This window comes from Oryctolagus cuniculus, chromosome 5 (genome assembly GCF_051225735.1).
Source record: "Oryctolagus cuniculus isolate XC-2025 breed Fujian yellow rabbit chromosome 5, ASM5122573v1, whole genome shotgun sequence".
NCBI classification, from domain to species: domain Eukaryota; kingdom Metazoa; phylum Chordata; class Mammalia; order Lagomorpha; family Leporidae; genus Oryctolagus; species Oryctolagus cuniculus.
The window spans coordinates 3,916,113-3,939,424 of record NC_142871.1 but is presented as its reverse complement, the minus strand read 5'-3'; the positions used below and the strand labels follow the sequence as shown (position 1 = coordinate 3,939,424).

The window sequence follows — 23,312 nt, the reverse complement described above, 5'->3', positions numbered from 1 at the left end:
TAATAATTAATGAGATCAAAGTAGAAGTGTATGTGAGTTGAGCATCAGTAGTGATAAGTAAAGCCTTAGCAGTCTCTGATTGGTTTTCCCAAGCCAGGCATTTTTGTACAAAAGCAAACAGCAACTTCACATCTCCCCAGGTGACTGACTAATGGTTGATGCATACTGGGGGACTTGCAAGGAGGTGGCTTTGTCTCCTGATTCTCCAAAGGAGGATGAAACAATGGCACTGGCTCTTTGTCTTCTAGCTTCAGCCAGAAAGCAGGAATAGGATCCTGTAGCTGCTGGTGCCAACTCACGGGTTCATGCAGGTTGGACACAGCAAGCTGGAATCCAAATGGGACCTGTAGAAGCAAACCCTCTCCCCCATGTTGAGTGGCTTAGGGCCCTTCCAGTTAGGATCAAGGGCTCCTCATAATATACTAACAGCCATGGTTCTTCATGAGCTGGATATTTTTGTGCTGGGGTTTCACAATCTAGAGAGGTAGAATTAAATCTTGAAAAATAAGTTAAATGATTAAGAGTAAATAAAAGACTTGCAGTTGTCTGATTGATCTCCCAAAGGATGTTTCTCCTTTTTTAAATGTGTTTTTGAAGAAGGGTATTAAGTGCACGATGGGTCCATTCAACAGTTGCTTGACCTACAGGATTATGGGGAATGCCATGATTCAGTTTAATATACCATAACTGACAAAAGTGATTGAAATCGAAGAGCTATAAGCAGGCCCTTTATCAGTTTTTAACTGAATAGGTTTGCCCATGACAGCAATAGCCATTAATAGATGTTTAATGACATAGCAAGTGGATTCTCCTTTAAGTGGGGTTGCCCAAATGTAGCCTGAGTAGTTATCAATAAAAACATGTAAATAATAGAAGAGTTTTGATAAAGGACAGTGAGTTTGCCAAAGCTCATTGGCATGATGGCCTCGAGGATTAACAGCAGCAAAAGGAAAATAATGAGGAGTTTGAGCACATGGGGAACAATTAGAGATAATAGCCGAGCATCAGAAAGAGGAATTTTAAACAGTTTATAGGGAGATTTAGCTGATTGATGGAAAAATTTATGACTCTGAAGAGGATCAGTAAATAGAGCACCGACAGTAAAGGTTTACCCGTGCATCTTTTGCCTTTTGAAAGAAAACCAGGTGAAGTGGTGTTACTGTGAACATGAGCAACATACGAAGGAAATTGATGTTGGCATAGCAGAGTCTGTAAGGTTAAAAAAAGGCTAAGTAAATTAAGATCAATGGCAGGACTAATTCGAGCATGTGGTAAATGAAACAATAAATTAGTAACATATTGATAATCAGCAATAAGATTATAGGGTTGATCTTTAAACAATTGAAAGGCCAAAATAGCCGCTGTCAGCTCACTGTGTGGAGTCGTTTTTTGTAGAAGGTATTTTTTTTTATCCAATGAGAATTTTGTTGATAAGTAATCACTCGTCTTGTAGAAGATTCATCTCCAAAAGTAGTAAGAGCTTGCACTATGGGTACTTTAGAAACCATTTAACGAAAGGAATATGGCAACACTCTAAAGAGTTAATGGAGGGCTGGCACCATGGCTCACTAGGCTAATCCTCTGCCTGCAGCACCAGCACCCCGGGTTCTAGTCCCGGCCGGGGCGTTGGATTCTGTCCTGGTTGCTCCTCTTCCAGTCCAGCTCTCTGCTGTGGCCCGGGAGTGCAGTGGAGGATGGCCTGGGTCCTTGGGCCCTGCACCCCATGGGAGACCAGGAGAAGCACCTGACTCCTGGCTTCGGATCAGCGCAGTGCGCTGGCCTCAGCATAGTGGCAATTAGGGGGTGAACCAACGAAAAAGGAAGACCTTTCTCTCTGTCTCTTGTCTCTCTCTCTCACTGTCCGCTCTGCCTGTAAAAAAAAAAAAAAAAAAAAAAAAAAAAAAAAAAAAAAAAAAAGAGAGAGAGAGAGAGAGTTAATGGAGGATCCTTAGGAAGATTACAAGAGAGATCTCCTACATGATAAATGAAGGCAATTTGATAAGTAAGTTGAAATAGTAACAGCTTAGTAACAGATGTTCATGTTCCTGTTTAGAAAAAGGCAGGTAAATATTAACCAAATCAAGCCAAATCAAGGTAAGAGATCAATTATGTCCTTTGGCAATGAAATTTAACTTCCTGTAAGGATAGATGTTATGGGAAGGGGTATGAGGTAAACAAAGCCATTCAACAATGTAAATACTTTCAGAAAAAGGAGTGGGAAGAATACCTAGTTGTAAGGGGGCATTATAAGGAATGTTGTGGGGAGCAACTAAGACTAGACTAAGTTACTGGAATTAAGACTTATTCTATGCATCTGCTCTCCCACAATATGGCGCTGGGGAGGAGCAAACAACTTCTACACAGCTGCCTCCAGTTCGACCAATAACCTGCAGGAGCTGATCCTGCTCCTGATTGGAGGAGAGCAGCGTGTTCGGCGTGTGGGTAGCAGAGCATGGATTGGTGGAAGAGGACTATAAAGGAGGAGAGAGACAACATGCACCAGGAACATCTGAGGAGCCCCCGAGAGAGCCGACCGGTGGTGTGCTGCTCCTCCGCGGAAGCGGGGAAAGTGGCGGGGTGGTGCCGCCCCTCCACGGAGGCGGAGGGGTCAGCAGCTAACCCGGGAAGAGCCGAGCAGACAAAAGAACAGCGCAGGGTCTAGTGTCGTTCCTCCGCGAGAGGGGGAGCGACAGAATGTGATTAATAAAACTTTGTCGTATGTTAAATTTATATATTTAAAGAATTTTACATTGGAGGAGCAATGTCAGTAATATCGGTGGATGTGTTTTTTCCTTTAATGCTTTAGAAAGTGGTTGTAATTATTGGGTGCTTAATCTAAAATAAGGACAAGCCCAATTAAGGTGACCTAAATATTGTTGTCATTGTACCAAGGTCAAAGGCTGAGGCAAATACAATTGGGGAAAGGAAAGGATAGATTTGGTAATAAGTAATTTATGACCTAATTGCAATTGTTCTTGAACTAGGGCCTCTGCCATGAGTAATCCTTCTTTAGGAAGGGGCCATTGTTTAACCCATATTGGCTCCCCAGGCAGCCAGGTTAAAGGCAGCACTGTGTGGGGATGGGTTGATTGGGTGAAGCCTCCTATTATATGAATAGTAGTTTGAATTTGTTGTAATAAATCTCAACCCCAAAAAGGAAATTAGAATAAAAGGGCAAATGTGAACAACAAGGCTTTGACCTCTAAGATCAAAACAATCAAACAATTTTTTTTTTTTTAATCAGGACCTTTAAGAGCGGCAGCCAACAGATTGGTTTCAAAAGTTTCAGGTTTATTAGCAACAGCTTTAACGCATCCTTACAATCCTGATGAGCACTTTCAAAAGCCAATTGTCACAACAATAGTTGAATGGCTTCTTGATTTTCTACTTGTCTCCCAATAGCTTTTCACAATTTATCAATAAAAGCAGCAGAATTCTCAGTAGGCCCCTGTCTTAATGTGGAGAAAGAAGTGGATGGATCACAAGCAACAGGTATCTTCTTCCAGGCTTTTAAAGCCATATTAGAAATTTGATATGTTCTTCCCCTGGGGAATTAACTTACTGATTTGGATTAGCAAAAGCTCCTTCTCCTAATAACTGATTAGCTCCAATGGGTATATTACAAATCAAATTATCTGTGACTTGGGCATGAATAAGATCTCAATACGCTTGTGCCCACACCGTATACTGTGAAGGAGTTATAAGCACCTTTATTAAAGTTTGCCAGTCCCAGGACACCATCTTAAAACTTCCTCCAATAGTCTCCAACAATCCTACAGTACAAGAACTTTGCATGTCATATTTTGTTATACTCTCCTTTACTTTTTTAAAAAAGATTTATTTATTTATTAATTTATTTAAAAGTCAGAGTTACACAGAGAAGAGGCAGAGAGAGAGAGAGAGAACCATCCACTGTTTCACTCCCCAGTTGGCCACAATGGCCAGAGCTGGGCCAATCTGAAACCAGGAGCCAGGTGCTTCTTCCGGGTACCCCACACAGGTGCAGGGGCTCAAGGACTTGGGCCATCTTCCACTGCTTTCTCAGGCCTTAGGAGAGAACTGGATCAGAAGTGGAGCAGCTGGCACTTCAGGCCAGGGTGTTAACCCACTGTGCCGCAGCACCAGCCCACTCCTCTTTACTTTTTAGAAATGTTATATGGTAGAGATTCATGCCAGACTGGGTCATTCTATGGTCTTATAATAGGACAAACAGTGGATAAGGGATTTCCTTGCTCTCAGGCTTCTTTTAACATGCACAGCAGGGGGGATTGGGCAGGGGGTTCTTCCATGGAAAGAACTACAGTAGGATTAGTTTTTCTTCATCAGCAGCAGGGAGCTAAGGGACAAATCTCCAGGCTAGGTCGAGATGTCACTGGGCTTGAAATATGACTGATGGCATCCTTACAACAAAACCATGTGTGAAGCACAGGAATGGGACTCCGTGGCTTCTGATATAAACTTTGTCCTGTTTTCTCCCAATCCGTCACCTCCAAGGCACTTCCACCAGGATGCCAAGGGCAACATCTGTCTATTTCCTGAAGTAATTGCCCAATGGTCTGTTTGTGGATGTAGTGTCCTGACTGTTTTAGTAAATAATACAATTCTGCCCTACACTTTTGTTGCACTGGGGATAGGGAATTCCCCATGTTAATGATTCACCGGGATCTCAAAGAGATGAATGACACATCTTTAACCCTTGCCGGGCGTGGTAAGCTGTCCCTTGCACGCTGTGCCAAGGGTCCCTGTTTGGGCACTGGTTGTGGGGTTTTTCAAATGAAGAGAAGGGACAAGGGAGCCTCCATCAGGAGAGTGTGCCATCAGAGAGCTCTCAGCCCCCACTTTATTAGAGGGTATAAGCAACTCTACAAGCTAGCAAGCACATAGGCACAGCAATACATTAGCCAAAGCCCACCGTATGAACAGGAAAAACTAAAACCTAAGCTCCGGAACAAGAAACAGCCAGCAGAACCCTATCATGCAGTACGAGGATCCGGAATCTTATTAACAATCGTGAGCTCCCGAAACCAGTATTCACCATTATTATAGGTCCACTACCCTGCTGCCTTCTGCTGCCACATTCTGTTGGGAGGGTGGGCTCTCACCCAGCCTGCATAGGCAGAGACAGAATGCAGCGTGTCCTTTTCCAGTGGAGTGTGCTCCCCTGAGAACATGTAGGCAGTAACCTCTACAACTGAGTCCGAGAAGCAGGATGGTGCCCCACTGAGCAGAGCATGTTGTCTATGTCCTATTCCTCAAAACAAATGGATTCCATCCCCTGTGCCCATTGTCAGTGTGGGAAGGAACAGGTGGACAATGGGCTACCAGCCTAAGACCAGAAACCAATTCCCGCACACAGCACTGAGGTTAAGGCATGGAAAACAGTGCGCTTGTTAGCAGGCCATCATGAGCTGGCTTGCTCTCCTTCCTTCTCTCTTCTCCCTGTAGCAGTCTGGAAAGCTTCCTGGCTGCTAATCCATGTGCCCTTCCAAACAACACCTCTGGGCCTGAAGAAGCAGAAGGGGTGTGAGCAAGCAGGAATTTGTTAACTGGGGTGGGCTTCGATTTCCAGGAAAGTGAGCAGACCCCTCTTGTGTACTCAAAGAAGAGAGAAAAGACCCAGCCGGTGATTTCGCTTCAGCAATCCAGCGCTGTGTGCAGCCTGCCTGGCAGATCCGTGTGTCAGCTGCTGAGGGCACGACTGTCCTGGGTGCTGCACGTCAGAGCTGACTCAGAAGGGACCTATTACGGGGACAGGGATTAGTTGGCAGCAGAGGGAGGGCAGTCTTTTCATGCTTTTCTTGCTCTCATTTTAACTCCAGATGTTTTCTCTCCCCATGGAAGGCAGAAGTGATGGATTTAGTAGAGCTGCAGGAGGAGAAAAGAAATGAATCCATTAGTCCTGCAGACACACTCCTAGGACACAACGCGCAGCCCCTTGTTGTGTGCCGTTCTATTTTTAGAACATGAGCTGGGTGCATCCTGGTTGAGCAAACGGTCTGACATTCTGTCCTGGGGGGGAGGGAGGCTGAATCTTTGGCTTTTTAATCTTCGGGATGGAAAATACATGATGATTTTAAGTGAGTCATATTTGGATGTTTGTGTTAAATATGCACAGAGGTCAGGATCCTCAGCTGAAGGAGGAAATGGGTAGGACAGGGAGGAAACACAGGCTGCTGGCTTGCTTGTGAACAAATAAATTAGGAAAAAAGAAATACACTTAATATGTGCCCAAAAACGTACTTATCTTCATATTCCTGGGTTAAGCACTGTCATGAGTTTAGTTATATTCCCCTCAAAAAATATGTGAAATCCGCGTGAGCATGCTTTGAAGCAGGGTCATTGCAGATGTTATCAAGTCACGATGAGGCTATGCTGACTGTGGAGCAAACCCCCATACAATGTAAATGGTATCTCTTTAAGAGGAGGAGAGGCAGCTGAGAGACAGACACATGGAGGGAAGTAGGCTGTGTGCCAGGGAAACAGATTGGGGTGAAGATTCTGCAAGCTTAGAAACAGCTAAGATCCCTGGCCACCTCCATCCCAGGAGTCAGGATGCTACCCAGGGTCTCCAGAGGAGGATGGCGGTGTCCACACCTTGACCCTGGGCTGCAGCCTCCAGAACTGTCAGAGAAGATATGCCTGTGGTTTTTATAAGTCATGAAGTTCATGGTTGCTTGTTACAGCAGCCCCAGTCAGACGCTGAAGAAAACGTGAAGGAAACAGGACACAGTCTTACCCTAAAGAATGCACGGACAACCAGGGAGATGATAGAGCTTACAAATGCTTGATATGATACTTAGAGGTCTATAAGAGAAAGAGATCAACGCCATGGTATGAAGGGTGTTGGAGACATTTCTGACACTTGTATAATTCATAATCATAGGATTTTGAAGGTGAAAAGAAAAGAGCCTAAGAGAATATCCAGGTGCTTAGCAATGTGTCCAGAGGTGAACACGGGACTCAGAAGAGCTGTGTCGTCTCCACTGCCTGCCTCCACCACTCCCTGTCACTTTCCTCCCTTCTCTGTGATCTGCAGACACAGGCGGCTACTTTTGGAACATTGGTCATACTAACACTGGTCATCGAACAAGAAAATTCATGTGATGGCCTTTTTCCCTGGTCAGTGAGAGCAGTGATTCCCCAAAAATGGGTAAGAATCAACAATATGTATGATTTGTATCCTGTGCAAATACAACATTTTCTGGCTATTAGCATTGTATTTTTCCATAATTTCTATATTATGTTATTTTATTATCAAGCAGCAAGCCAGCTCTAATGGCTTTAAGCAAAAAAAAAAAAAAAAAAATTTGAAAGGTGTTTTCCAGCTTGACTTGAAGCTCAAGATTATAAAATTAACAGGATCTGGGGAATCTACATAGCAAAAATGCTGTCCCAGGTCATCCACTGAGGACAGCATAGCCTCACCCTAAAGTCTCCCTTGGCCCACTTGTGGCTGTTCTCAGCCTGGGCAGCTCCCCCTGGTGTTGCTGTGCAGCTCTGATGGTTCCACTCCCACCACTACTGGCCTGGGAGCCAGAGACTCTTGCGCTGCCTCTGTCTGCAGCCAGGCTGACCTCATAGGCCATACTGTGCAACATTCACCCGGGAGCATAGTCCATGACAAATGCACTGAGTGGCTGAGGCTGACCAGAACAGAGTCGCATGTCCCTGCTTGCCTGCAAGGGAGTGGAGGAGGAACGCAGCATGTCCAGGTGGAGGGGAGGACAGTGGGACGTTGACAGGCATTCCCACCTTCTTTTTCACAAGTGACGTTAGTGCTCATTAATCCAGGAACCCACCATAAGGAAAAGTATAGGGTACCTGATCAGAGAGTCAGGGAAAAGTTTATTCAAAAAATTGGTTTGCAGGTCAGTGTTGTGGTGTAGTGGGTTCAGCCACCACCTGCAGCACGGGTTTCCCGTATGGGCACTGGTTATGTTCCATCAGCTCCACTTGTGATCCAGCTTGCTAATGCACCTGGGAAAGCAGCGGTGCTTGGACAGCCCAAGACTTTGGTTCTCTGTACTCACGTGGTCGACCAGGAAGAAGCTCCTGGCTACTGGCTTCATCCTGGCCCAGGCCTAGCTGTTGCTGACATTTGGGGAGTGAACCAGTGGATGGAAGAGCTCTCTCTAAACTGAACTTGGAAAGTGTTGGAGCCTAATTGCATATAGCTGCTTTTTAGGAAAGTTGGTTCCATATTTGCTCATTAAAGAGATACCCATCTCTCCCAGGCTTGCGAGCCAACATCACGAATGCTGCGCAAAATGAGATGGCTTAGAAAGAGATGGAAGAACTGAGCAACCACAAGACCTCGTATTAATAACAACAGGAAGGTACATTTCTGAATAATAGTAATTGATGACAATTCTAGGTAAGTCATAAAGCATATTTTAAAAATGTGTTTAAATATTGTAGACAGACCAGCATGTTACCATACTGGCATTGTGATGTCCTCTCATAATGATGATTCCTACATCTCGGCTTTGGGAAACACAGCAAGTCTCCAAAAATCAACTTCTGAGGATGAAAGTACAAGGTCAGATTCTGTGACGTGAGGAGTAAACTTTGCTATTGTTACTACCAAAAATATTCAACTGAAAATCCAGCTCTTGCAGCCATAACTGCCCCAAAAATATATATTCATTTATTTGCGACATAGTCTGTAAAGTCTAGAGAAGTATAGAAATTATTCCAGGAAAGAATAGTAATAAATAATATCAGAGTCTCAGCTCAATATTCTTTAAATCTTGTTTGAAGACAATATTTAGCTGTAAACTTTTAGTATTTTATGTAAAATTTAGCTGGTTTCTCACAGGGTTTAAAATATTGTGGATTATTAGACTCTCATAACAGCATTTAGAGATGTTTAAATTTCCTTCCAATTAATGCTCTTGTGTTTGGGGAAATTTATTTTGTTAAGTGCACACGTTTTAAGATGTTGCCAGTATCAATAATATGTGAGGGATAGATGAATTGCAACTTACTGTTTCACAATATTTTCCTAATTTTGTAAGACTAATCTATCTGTTATCAAATAATAACACTACTAATCATTATTTCTCTCCAGGTATAGCATTAAATAACCCACCGTCAAATAACTCTCTGTTTTTAAGAACAAATTGGAGTTGAAAATGAAATTTGAGTTATGAAATTTTATCACTTGCTGATGTCCTTACGATTTTGAATGCTTGGAGCAGAGACTGTCCCACAGCTATTCTTTAACTCTTCTAAGACACCTGCACCTGTGTCCTTGGGCGGTCAGTGCTGGCTGAACATCAACATTTCCCTGGAAGCATCTTGAGATACTTGTGGTCTGACAGAGAACATGAGGAATTAGGAAAATCATGGGCACAGATGGCCAGTGATAGCCAACCAGCCAGGCTATTTTTTACTGGTAACTCCTGTCTATTACACCAATTTGTGTCATTTTTTTATTAAGGGCATGGGTACCTAGCCAAGAGTAAGGAGGTTTAGATCAGTTGTATTCTGACTTGCCCATAGTTCTAGATTTAGAACTTTTTAAGCATCCTAACAAAAAGTCTTAGTGCCTCTGCCCTCCATCATTCACTCAAGGAATGGTCAGTTCACAATAAAAGGTGAGATCCAAATGCTGCAACAAAGAGCGCACAGTATTGATACGGCTTGCAAATAATTTTGAACTCAATGCAACTGTCCTCATGCAGAATCTGTCCAGGGTGAACTTATAAATGTCACCCTAGCACTTAATAGGTGACCTGAATTTATTCAGAAAAATTATTGCTGCTTTTGCTTTTAATTAAAACTTCACAGGTCAGCTTAATTTCAGAGGTATATTATGTGAAGTGTCCTGCGCTTGAGCCCACGCTGCTATAAATGTACCACACCAAACTCTACTTCACGGTAACGTTTCAGCAGATAATCAGGAATACAGAGTGACCTCCATTTAGAAAAGAATTTTTTCTACTACCAAGACATAAGTGTGTGGGTGTGTACTGTATGGGAGCCTATGACACCATGAAGAAAACACACTGTTTAAGAGCTAGTACCATTTCCACCCTAACATCATTTACAAAGACCCTGTCTCTGGTTTCTTCTACTCAATAAAAACAAGCATACCAATTGCTAAATTCAGAATCCCTATCACCATGCCCTGTACAGAAGTCAGGGGGAACTGAGAAAACTATATACAAGGAAAATCAGAGGGAATATATGCAAACAAGTATGTAGAAGGCAAATTTTATATGCTTTTCACTTATCTGTATTTCTCTTTAAATTTTCTACAAAAAATCACAAAACTTAAATTATAGAGAAGCTTTTAAAATGTAAAAACATTCTCAAATGTATTAAGTGTGGTTAATTTTTAGCTTTTCTTTCTCTGTGTGTGTGTTTATATAAGCATGTACAATTATGAGTAACTATAGATACATGCCTGTGAATATATGCAAATACAATATATAGTCTGTCCTGCATGTCTGTGAATACAATTATATTCTTTAAAGCATATCATAAATTTCACATGGAATTAAACTTTGATATTAAATTTAGTATGTTGTTAACTTTTCCTAATTTGATAATTTGGGTGCAAATTGAAAATTTGATAAAATCTTACTTCTCATTGGAAATTTACCTGTGTTTAAGCTTTCATTATCCTATATAAAGCTGAGTGGGCATCCTTAATCAAATATTTCATATCATTGAATTTTCCCTAGATCACTTCTTGAGAGGTAATGGACATTTTGAGACAGTAAAAGGAACAGAGTTAAACTGTCATCATTGACAGTGGCTAAGTTTTCAGGAAGTGTATGAGGGAGTTCCTTGTATTCCAACCTTTCTAAAATTTAATAACACCATTCCCAAATCCCACTATTCTCTCAAATAAGAAACCCAAGTTTTTGTTTTCATTTTTTCCCCTACGGTTAAGTTTAACAATGAATATTTTTATCACCTGTAATCCTTCTCTAATAGTCATGTTGTATCTTTCTATTAAATTTTTGACACTTTCTTACTTATTAATTTGGACTCTTCCCACAATTGGTCATTGCCTTTTCTCAATTATATTTTTTGTAATCATTTTTCTCATTTTAATTACTCATTAAATAATATTTGTGATGTTTTGACTTTTAAAAATCATATTCCTATTTGATTTTATTTGTATCTTTTATTGATCTGAAGTGTAAGTGACTTTTTTTTGAAAATTCAGGGATATATTCTCTTGTTCTGTTGTATTGTCTTGTTGTAAATTTTAAAATATTTATTAAATGTATTAAAATTTCAGTGTTTCTTTTTGTTTACAGGAAAGCTTTTATTTAAGTGACACAAACTTCACACATTTATAAATACAACTTTAGGAATATAGCGATTATTCACACTATACCTACCCTCCAACACTCTCTCCTATTCCCATTCTTACTTTTTACTAAGATCTATTTTCAATTAACTTTAAACACATACAATTAACTCTATGTTAAGTAAAGATTTCAACAAATTGTAGGGAAAAAAATCTTCCTCAACAGTCGAGATAAGGGCTGTTCAAAATCATTGCATCAGGAAGTGTTAATTTCACTTCTATAGATTATCTTTTAGGTGCTCAATTAGTTCTCACAGATAAAAGAAAATATATGTCATTTGTCCTTTCGGGATTGCTTATTACACCAAGTATGATGCTATCCAGTTTCTTGATTTCGTTGCAAAGAACAGGATTTAATTTTTTACCACTTTGTAGTATTCCATGGTGTATATATCACATAATTTCTTTCTCTAGTCCTCATTTGACAGACATTTGGGTTGATTTCATGTCTTAGTTATTGTGAATTCAGCTGCAATAAATATTGGGGTAGAGATAACACTTTCATATGCTGATTTCATTTCCCTGAGTAAATTCCCAGGTGTGGGATGGCTGGGTCATATGGTAGGTCTATATTCAGCTTTCTGAGGTATTTTAATATTTTCTTCCACTGTGGCTGTACCAGTTTACATTCCCACCAACAGTGGATTAGAGTACTTTTCCCCCACATACTTGCCAGCATTTGCTGATTGTTAATCTCTGTAGGAAAGAAATTCCAACAGGGGTGAAGTGAAACTTCATTGTGGTTTTGGTTTGTATTTCCCTGACGGTTAGTGATCCTGAGCATTTTTTCATGTGTGTGTTGGCCATTTGGATTTCCTCTTTGGAAAAATGCCTGTTTAAGTCTTTGTCCACTTCTTAACTGGGTTGTTTGTTTTGTTGTTGCTGAGTTTCTTGATCACTTTGTATATTCTAGTTATTAATCCTTTCTCGATTCCCTGGTTTGCAAATAATTTCTCCCATTCTGTCAGTTGACTCTTCGGTTTGCTGAGTGTTTCTTTTGCAGTGCAGAAGCTTCTCAAGTTGATGTAATATCATTTGTCAATTTTGGCTTTGACTGCCCGTGACTCTAGAGTATTTTCAAGGAACTCTTTGCCTATGCCAATGTCTTGCAGGGTGTCCCCAGTGTCCTCTAATAATTTACGGTATTGGGTTGTAGATTTAGGTCTTTAATCCATTGTGTGAATTTTATGTAAGGTGTAAGATGGGGGTCTTGCTTCATACTTCTGCATGTGGAGATTCAGTTTTCCCAGCACTGTTTGTTCAAGAGAATCTCCTTGCTCCAGGAATTGATTTTAGCTCCTTTGTCAAAGATAAGTTAGTTGTAGATCTCTTGGTTGATTACAGGCATCTCTGTTCTGTTCTGTTGGTCTATCCATCTGTTCTTGCACTAGTACCAGACTGCTTTGTTTTGGTTAGTATGTCTTTAAATCTGATGTTGTGATGCCTCTAGCTATGGTTTTGTTGTATAGATTGTACTTGGGATCTCCTGTATTTTTATATGAATTTCAGAATCATTTTTCTTTATCTGAGGAAAATTTTCTTGGTATTTTGATTGGTATTGCATTGAATCCATAAATTGCTTTTGATAATATGGATATTTTGATGGTATTGATTCTTCTAATCTTGTGTATGAAAGATTTTTCCACATTTTGTGTGTTTTCTTCTGTTTGTTTCTTTAATGTTTTATAATTCTCATCATAGAGATCTTTGACATCCTTGGTTAAATTTATTCCAAGGTATTTGATTTTTTTTTGTAGCTATTGTAATTCAGATTAATCTTAGAAGTTCTTTCTTAGCCATGATATTGTATGTGCCTACAAAGCTATTGATTTTTGTGTGTTGATTTTATATCCTGCCACTTTACCAAATTCTTTCATGAGTTCCAATAGACTTTTAGTGGATTCTTTTGGATCATACATACATACACACACACACACACACACATTCATGTCATCCTTAAATAGAGATAGTTTGACTTCCTCTTTTCCTCTTTCCCAATATGTATCCCTTTGATTTCTTTTTCTTGCCTAATGGCTCTGGCTAAAACTTCCAGGACTATATTGAATTGCAGTGTTGACAGTGGGCATCCTTGTCTGGCTCTGAATCTCAGTGGGAATACTCCTAACTTTTCCCATGCAATAGGATGCTGTCTGTGGGTTTATCATAAATTTCCTTGATTGTGTTGAGGAATGTTCCTTCTATACCCAATTTGTTTAAAGTTTTCATCATGAAAGGATGTCATATTTTATCAAATGCTTCCTCTACATCTATTGAGATATCATATGGTTTTGTTCTTTAATTTGTAAATGTGATGTATCACATTAATTGATTTGCAAATGTTGAAACACCTCTGAATAACTGAGATAAATCTCACTTTTCCCAGGTGAAATATCTTTCTGATGTGTTGGATTTGATTAGCTAGTATTTTTTGAGGATTTTTGCATCTGTGTTCATCATGGAAATTGGTCTGTAGTTCTCTTTCTCTGTTGTATCTCTTTCAGGTTTAGAAATTAAGGAGTTGCTAGCTTCATAGAAGGAGTTTGAGATGTTTCTGTCCCTTTCAATTGTTTTGAATAGCTTGAGAAGAATTGGAGTTAGTTCTTCTTTAAATATCTGGTAGACTTCAGCAGTGAACCATCCAGTCTTGGGCTTTTCTTTCCTGGGAAGGTCTTTATTACATTTCAGTTTCCATCTTGATCACTGGTCTGTTTAGGTTTTCTATATATTCATGGCTCAATATCTGTAGGTTTTATTTGTCCAGGAATCTATTCATTTCTTCTAGATTTCTCAATTTGTTGGCATACGCTCTTTGCAGTAATTTCTAATGATTCTTTTTATGTATTTGGTGTCTGTTGTTAAATTTCATTTTGCATCTCTAATTTTATTGAGTTTCATCTCTTTTATGGTTAATTGGGCCAATGGTGCATCAATTTTTTTTTTTCTAAAAAGAGCTCTTCGTTTTGCTGATCTTTGATATTTTTTTATTTGCTTCAATTTTGTTGACTTCTTTTCTAATTTTTATTATTTCTTTTTTCTTACTGGTTTTGGGTTTGGCTTGCTGTTGTTTTTCTGGGTCTTTGAGATGCACTTATAGCTCATTTATTTGGGACCTTTTCATTTTCTTGATATAGGCAGCAATTGCTATAAACTTTCCTCTTAACACTGCTTTTGCTATTTCCCATAAGTTTTGATATGTTGGATTGTCATCTTCATTCAATTCCAGAAATTTTGATTTCTATTTTGAATTCTTCAATGACTCACTGTTCACTCAGGAGCATGTTGTTCATTCTCCATGTGTTTGCATATATTCTAGAGATTCTTAAGTTGTTGATTTCCATCTTAATTCCATTATGCTCAGAGAAGCTGCATGGTGTGATTTTAAGTTTTTTGAATTTACTGATACTTAATGTATGGCTTAGCATATGGTATATCCTAGAGAAAGTTCCATGCACTGGTGAGAAGAAAGTGCATTCTGCAACTATAAGATGAAAAGTTTTATAGGTATATGTGGGGTCAATTTGGTCTATAATGTCAATTAACTCTGTTGTTTCCTTGCTGACTTTCTGTCTGGTTGATTTGTCCTTTGCTGAAAGTGGAGTATTGAAGTCCCCCATAACTAATACGTTGGAGTCTATGTCTCCCTTTAGATCCATTAATCTTTTTGAAATAGCCAGGTGATCTGTGATTTGGTGCATATACATTCTCAATAGTCACATATTCCTGTTGAATGGCTCCCTTAATCATTGCAGAGTGCCCTTCTTTGTCTCTTTTAACAGTTTTTGTGTTAAAGGCTATTTTATCTGATATTAGGATGGCAAACCAGCTCTGTTTTGCTTTCTGTTACCATGGAATATCTTTTTCCCTCCTTTCACTTTCAGTCTGTGTATCTTTGTTGGTGAGATGAGTTTCTTTTTGGCAACAAACATATGGCTTTTGTTTTCTAACCTATTTGGCCAGTCTGTATCTTTTAACTGGAGAATTGAGGCCATTTACATTCACGGTAACTATTGATAAATAACGATTTTGCCCTGCCATTTTCCCATAATTATTCCTATTGTTTACTGTGGATTCCCTTTGCATTTTTACTGGAAGATTTTCTGCCTTCACTCTTTCATAGTGATGACCATGTTTCTGTGTTTTTGTGTATAGCATACCTGTAAGCATCTTTTTAAAGACTGGATGAGTAGTGGCTAATTCTTCCAGTTTCTGTTTGTTATGGATGGTCTTTCTTTCACTTTCATTTATAAATGAGAATGTTGTAGGGTACAGTGTTCTGAGTTGATGATTGTTTTTTCTCTAAAGACTTGGACTATATCTCGCCATTCATTTCCTAGGTGATAGGGTTTTTGATGGGAAGCCAGCTGTGAGTCTAATTGGAGATTCTCTGAACATAATCTGGCATTCCTCTTGGGCACATTTTTGAATATTTTCTTTATGTTTTACTGTGGAGAGTTTGACTACTATGTGTCATGGTGAAGATCTTTTCTGGTCATATCTATTAAGAATTCTATATGCTTCCTGTACTTGGATGTTCCTTTATTTCTACAAATTAGTGACATTTTCTGTAATTATTACACTAAAAAGGCATTCTAATCTATTCTCCCTTTCCATGTCTTCAGAAACTTCTTTTATTTATTTTTTATTTTTAAAAGATTTATTTATTTATTTATTTGAAAGTCAGAGTTACACAGAGAGAGAAATAGAGGCAGAGAGAGAGAGAGAGAGAGGTCTTCCTCTGGTTCACTCCCCCAAATGGCTGCAACAGCTGGAGCTGGCCGATCTGAAGCCAAGAGCCAGGAGCTTCTTCCGGGTCTCCAACACAGGTGCAGGGGCCCAAGCACTTAGACCATCTTCTACTGCTTTCCCAGGCCATAGCAGAGAGCTGGATCAGAAGTGGAGCAGCCGGGACTTGTACCAGTGCCCATGTGGGATGCCATTACTGCAGCCAGCAGCTTTACCTGCTATGCCACAGCGCCAGAGTCCAGGAACTTCTAAGACCGATATGTTGTTGTTTTTTTTGTTTCTTCTTCTTCTTTTTTTAAAATTTTTGGTATGACTGTACAGTTTCCAGATATTTGTCTTTTAACTCGGATATTCTTTCTCCTGCCTCACTGAGTCTGTTCTTAAGGATTTCCATGGTGTTTTTTATTTGTCCTAATGAGTTTTTTATTCCCAATATTTTATTTCGATTTATCTTTAAAATCTCAATTTAATGGAGGCAAATTTTCATTCATGTCATGTACAGATTTCTTTAGTTCATAAATTTGCTTCTGATCACTTCTAAGCAATCCTATGATCAATTTGCTTCTGATCACTTCTAAGCAATCCTATGATCAATTTCTTGAACTCCATTTCTAACATTTCATCAATCTTTTCATCTTTCAATTCTTGTATTGAAGTGTTGCCTCCTTTTGGGGCATCATGTTGTCTTCCATATTCTTGTTTCTTGAATTGCTCCACTTATTATTAAGCATTTGTGGTGATACTTGTTGGATTTTTTCCCCTGTGATGGCTTTTATCTTTGAACTATACTTCTGTGGCTTAGTGGAATTTCCACTCTTTCAGTGAATACCTAGATGCATATTCTGGGTGTGGTCAAGGAAATTTTTTCAGTGCTCCAGAGTGAGGGGAGTGCCCAAGGTGACACCTAAGTTGGGCATGATAAATCTCCTCTTTTTTTTTTTTTTTTAAATCAGAGAAGAGGCTTGTTCTGTTTTGTTGGTGTATTCTCACTCTTACCTCCTCTTCCAAAGGAGACCAATGCCTTGGCGCTATTCCCAGTGGGTACAATTTACATCTACACCGCCACAAGGACCACTTAAAAGATCTATCAGTCCTTGATGTGAATATAGATCCTGCAGCAATGACCCTCACCAAGGAATCCGGGAGCCCCAGCAAGTGCAGCAGCCCACAGTGACTGTCCAAAGTCCCAGCTACACCCTGCACCCTCACATGCAGACACAGTGTTTTCATAGTTCTGGCACACAAGGCTCCCAGAGGCATGAGTTCCTAGTGCCCTGTCAATTCTTCCAGCCAGACTCAGGTATCTCCTGTCAGCTGGCTCCTGGGCACACAGACAGGAGTTGGCACAACTGTTATGTGTGTGCAAAATAGCACCCATCCTCTGTCTCAGCTAGTTACAGGATGCCAGTGCAGGTTCTTGGGGAGGGAGAAACATGCCCTCCTCCCTTTTCTTCCATCTAGGATGGCAGGTACAAAGTTTCCCACAGGGTACCAAGTCAGACTCAGCCAAGCTCTTCCGCAGCTTTATTGCCAGTGGCTTGGGCTTCTGCAGTCTGGTCTCACCTCACTCTAAAGCTAGTGCTGAGACTCTTGGCCACTGGGGTCCTGATCCACAGTATCCCTCTGCTGTTTACTCCTTAACTATTCCCTGAGACTGTTCTCTCTCTACTTTTTTTTTAACTATCTTTCCCTAGACTAGAGCAGTAAGCTCCACCCCCCCCCCCTTTTCCTCCATATTGAAAACTGTTCAGTATTTTCTTAGGAGAAGCTATAAACACCATCTTTCATTTCTACAAGATCAAAATTAACTAAAAGACTCAATCCACAGTTTCATCTCTGTATAGTCGCATTTACAATTCTTACATAACTCCTTCAAATGACTCTATTAGTACTCTTTTAAAAAAATATTTACTTATTGGGGCCAGCACTGTGATGTAGTGGACTCAACCTCTACCTACAGCACTGACATCCCATATGAGTTCCAGTTTCAGTCTCAGCTGCTCCTCTTCTGATCCATCTCTCTGCTAATGGCCTGCGAAAGTGCTAGAAGATGGCTCAAGTACTTGGGCGTCTGCACCTCCATGGGGGACCCAGAAAAAGCTCCTAGTCCTGGGTTCAGATTGGCACAACTCTGTCCATCATGGCCATCTGGGCAATGATCCTGCAGATAGAAGACGTTTCTCTCTGTCTCTTTCTCTGTGTCTGTAACTCTACCTCTCAAAATACCAAATAAAATCTTTAAACTTATCTACTTATTTATTCACTTACTGAGAATAAGAGAATTGAGAGCCAGAGGAAGAGAGAGGCAGAGAGAGAGAGAGAGAGAGAGAGAGAGAGAGAGTTTCCCATCAGCTGGTTAACCTTCTGGTTCATTTTTCAAGTGCTGGGCTGAGCTGTGCACCAGAAACTATATCAGGAATTCCCACATCAATAACAGGAACCCAATTACTTGAGCCACCACCACTGCCTTATAGAGTCTACATTAGCAGGAAGCTGAAGTCACGAGCCAGAGCCAGGAGTTGAACTATGGTTCTCTGATGAAGGTATCCTACCCAGCATCTAAATAGCCAGGCCAAATATTTGCCCCTACTCTTATTTTTTACTTGAAGTGACATTTTAAATAATGACATCATTTTGATAGGTAAGGAAAGCATAAAATTCCTGTGGGAAACAAGGTTATAAAGTGATATTTAATATTGATTGCGAACCATCCCTTCTCAGTGCCAGGTTACCAATGAGATCAGAGAGAAAAATCTGGTTAAACTGATCTGAAAAATAAGATGCTACCAAGCAGGTATGTTATTTTTAAAACACCATCAAGGAATTGAATGGTCAACCACCATGAGCAATGCTGGACTGGAGAGGTGGAGGTCACTGCTGTGCCTCCAGCCAGACAAGCAGCTCTCTATGACTCCTGCAGGATTGACTGAGTAATTTGCAACCAAGATATGGTAACTTGGACACCAAGTTAATCACAATGGCCACAATATGGAGGGGGCATTTATTGCTTACAATTCTGACTACTCTGATACGTACTTTTTTCTCCCTTCATTGTAGACATTAGCACCTGATTCAGGAAAACTCCAGGGACAGATGAGAAACATAGCAAGAACCACAAGAGCATTTGAATCCAAGAAAGCTACTCAGTCCACAATGCCTCTGACAGAACCTGAAGATAAATCACAAGACAATGAAACCTTGCTGTCTCTTATTTGGTGTCCTATAGCTGAAAATGTGCAGTGTTTCTGATGGATGTATTCATCGGGGCTTTTTGGGATAAAGAGAATGGTCTAAGTTAGGACTTTCTTGGCAGAAATATGATCCAGGACAGACATGCTGGGATCTTTTTGTCTCCACCCTTAACTCATGCTCAGGTCCCTGGAGGGCATAAACACAACCCCGTGGGGTTTCTGTAAGGCACTCAGGACTCTTGAGGATTTACATTAGTGAGACAAATGGCTCATTCGCTACAGCCAAATGCCACACATTTCATGATTAAAGGCAAGCCTCCCACGTCTGGGCTTCATCTATTTCCCCTGCAGTGAAATATGGGTGGATTTATATTTTTTCTCTCTTACATAAATATAAGCAGTTTATAAAATGCTGGAGGAATTATCAAAGTTAAATCTCCCATCCCATGAATATGAAAGGGATTTTTCTGTTGTTTCTTTCTTTAGAAAAAGCTCGAGCCACTGTTGAATGATTTAATATTAAATGATGAAATCTAGTTGCATTGTTTAAAAATGAAGCTAATAGAATTCAGCACATGCACTCATTAGTTCAATTGGAGATAACCTGAAGATAAATTATTGAAACCTGTACCATCAACTGTCTGAAATTATTGATAATTAAAACAGATGATGTTGGATTATAATGTCACAGTTGTTTTAGTTCACATAATTGCACCATGCATTTTCCAGATTATAAGTCCATTCACTGGTTTTACACCCATTCCAGAAACACTGCAGTGTGTTTGATAAGAAGGCAGCCACTTAGGAGCTGACAGTAGCTTGTAGGTGATGTGTTGGAGCCTAGGGATCTCCCTACATAGGTATTTCCACAATGATCCCTAATGACTCCTGCAAACTGGTTTCCATACCTAATGTGATCTCCTCCTCCCTTAGTATGGAATGGACCCAGTGACTCTTTTCCAATAAACAGAACTTGGCAACATTGTGGGATGTCTCTTGCAAACTGAGATTTACCAATCTTTATCTTGGGTGCCCTATATCACTTTTCTCTTATTTGCTTTGCAAGGAGACATCTGTCATGTTTTGAGCTGCCTGGTAGAGGCTGACGTGGGAAGGGACTGATGTCCCAAGCAAAGGGCCTTTGAAGACCAACAGCCAGATAGCAGGGTTAGGGACCAGGCCACCTGGCTGAGCATGAGCTGGCTGCTCAGTCTGCATCAGATCTTACCTAGAGGCATCTAGCTGAGCTGCTCCCAGATCCTGCTCCCAGTAACCTTGACATGACACATACATGCTGTACAATGTCACAGACTTTGGCGGTACACACATGCACTTTAGTGGCAGAGTCAGATAGCAGGCAAATAGATGATGATATGATATGATGCCACGTGGAGGTACCCTGTGATATTCTCTTTATCATTGCTTTTGAGGGACTGGACTCTGATTGGATGTTTCTTGATGAAATTTTCTTTGTGTTTCCTATACTTATAAATTTTTCAGCCTCAAGGAACTGGGAGTTTATTAAATGTGGACATTTTCTCATCATTTTTTGTACTTGTTTTCTGACAACTAATAGTTGGGGACTCCAAGTTACCCAAGGTTTCTCAGAGTGGTCCCACGGCTCACTCATACTCTACTCATTGTTTACTATTATGTTTTCTCTTTGTTTCATTTTTGATGATTTCTGATTCTAAGTCTTCACATTCCCTAATCTTTCTTTCTGAAACTAGAAGCAATTAAAAAAATTATTAATGTGAGCTTTGCAGGATATAATATTCTGGGCTGGCAGTTTTTCTCTCTTAGTACCTGCGCTATGTCTCACCATTCCCTTCTAGCCTGTAGGGTTTCTGATGAGAAGTCTGCTGTGAGTCTAACTGGAGATCCTCTGAGAGTAATCTGACGTTTCTCTCTTGCACATTTTAGAATCTTTCCTTTATGTTTCACTGTGGTGAGTTTGATTACAACGTGTCGTGGTGAGGATCTCTTTTGGTCATGTTTATTAGGGGTTATATAAGCTTCCTGTACTAGGATGTCTCTGTCCTTCTCCAAACCTGGGAAGTTCTATGCTAGTGTCTCACTAAAAAGGCCTTCTAATCCTTTCTCTCTCTCCATTCCTTCAGGAACTCCTAGAACCAGAATGTTGAGTTTTTTAATAGTATCCTGTAGACTCCAATTCTTCTCAAACTATTCAGAACAATTGAAAAAGAGGGAATCCTCCCAAATTCTTTCTATGAAGCCCACATCACCTTAATTCCTAAGCCGGAAAAAGATGCAGCATTGAAAGAGAATTACAGACCAATATCCCTGATGAACATAGATGCAAAAATCCTCAACAAAATTCTGGCAAATAGAATGCAACAACACATCAAAAAGATCATTCACGCAGACCAAGTAGGATTTATCCCTGGTATACTGGGATGGTTCAATGTTCGCAAAACAATCAGTGTGATACACCACATTAACAGACTGCAGAAGAAAAACCATATGACTATCTCAATAGATGCAGAGAAAGCATTTGATAAAATACAACACCCTTTCATGATGAAAACTTTAAGCAAACTGGGTATGGAAGGAACATTCTTCAATACAATCAAAGCAATCTATGAAAAAACCACAGCCAACATCCTATTGAATGGGGAAAAGTTGGAAGCATTTCCACTGAGATCTGGTACCAGACAGGGATGCCCACTCTCACCACTGCTGTTCAATATAGTTCTGAAAGTTTTAGCCAGAGCTATGAAGCAAGAAAAAGAAATTAAAGGAATACAAATTGGGAAAGAAGAAGTCAAACTATCCCTCTTCGCAGATGATACAATTCTTATTTAGGGGATCCAAAGAACTCTACTAAGAGACTATTGGAACTCATAGAGGAGTTTGGCAAAGTAGCAGGGTATAAAATCAATGCACAAAAATCAACAGCCTTTGTATACACAAGCAATTCCATGGCTGAGAAAGAACTGCTAAGATCAATCCCATTCACAATAGCTACAAAAACAATCAAATACCTTGGAATAAACTTAACCAAGGACATTAAAGATCTCTACGATGAAAATTACAAAACCTTAAAGAAAGAAATAGAAGAGGATACCAAGAAATGGAAAAATCTTCCATGCTCATGGATTGGAAGAATCAATATCATCAAAATGTCCATTCTCCCAAAAGCAATTTATAGATCAATGCAATACCAATCAAGATACCGAAGACCTTCTTCTCAGATCTGGAAAAAATGATGCTGAAATTCATATGGAGGCACAGGAGACCTCGAATGCCTAAAGCAATCTTGTACAACAAAAACAAAGCCTGAGGCATCACAATACCAGATTTCAGTACATACTACAGGGCAGTTGTTATCAAAACAGCATGGTACTAATACAGAAACAGATGGATAGACCAATGGAACAGAATAGAAACACCAGAAATCAACCCAAACATCTACAGACAACTTATATTTGATCAAGGATCCAAATCCAATCCCTAGAGTAAGGACAGTCTATTCAATAAATGGTGCTGGGAAAACTGGATTTCCATGTGCAGAAGCATGAAGCAAGACCCCTACCTTACACCTTACACAAAAATCCACTCAACATGGATTAAAGACTTAAATCTACAACCCGACACCATCAAATTATTGGAGAACAATGGAGAAACAATGCAAGATATAGGTACTGGCAAAGACTTCTTGGAAAACACCCCAGAAGCACAGGCAGTCAAAGCCAAAATAAACATTTGGGATTGCATCAAATTGAGAAGTTTCTGTACTGCAAAAGAAACAGTCAGGAAAGTGAAGAGGCAAACGACAGAATGGGAAAAAATATTTGCAAACTATGCAACAGATAAAGGGTTAATAATCAGAATCTACAAAGAGATCAAGAAACTCCACAACATCAAAGCAAACAACCCACTTAAGAGATGGGCCAAGGACCTCAATAGACATTTTTCAAAAGAGGAAATCCAAATGGCCAACAGGCACATGAAAAAAATGCTCAAGATCACTAGCAATCAGGGAAATGCAAACCAAAACCACAATGAGGTTTCACCTCACCCCATTT

General features: G+C 40.0%; 1 long non-coding RNA gene across 2 annotated transcripts in view; it reads left to right on the top strand.

The window, feature by feature from the left end:
- Positions 1 to 23,062, top strand: part of LOC103349951 (uncharacterized) — a 73,519-nt gene extending 50,457 nt beyond the window's left edge. Inside the window, exons 4-6 of one of the 2 annotated variants that reach the window (XR_016233542.1) lie at positions 8,235 to 8,336; positions 8,419 to 8,539; positions 21,384 to 23,062. This is a non-coding gene — a long non-coding RNA (uncharacterized LOC103349951). Of the gene's footprint in view, positions 1 to 8,234; positions 8,337 to 8,418; positions 8,540 to 19,129 lie in introns of both variants that reach the window. The other variant, XR_016233544.1, reaches the window with a different exon arrangement.
- The last annotated feature ends 250 nt before the right edge of the window (positions 23,063 to 23,312 follow it).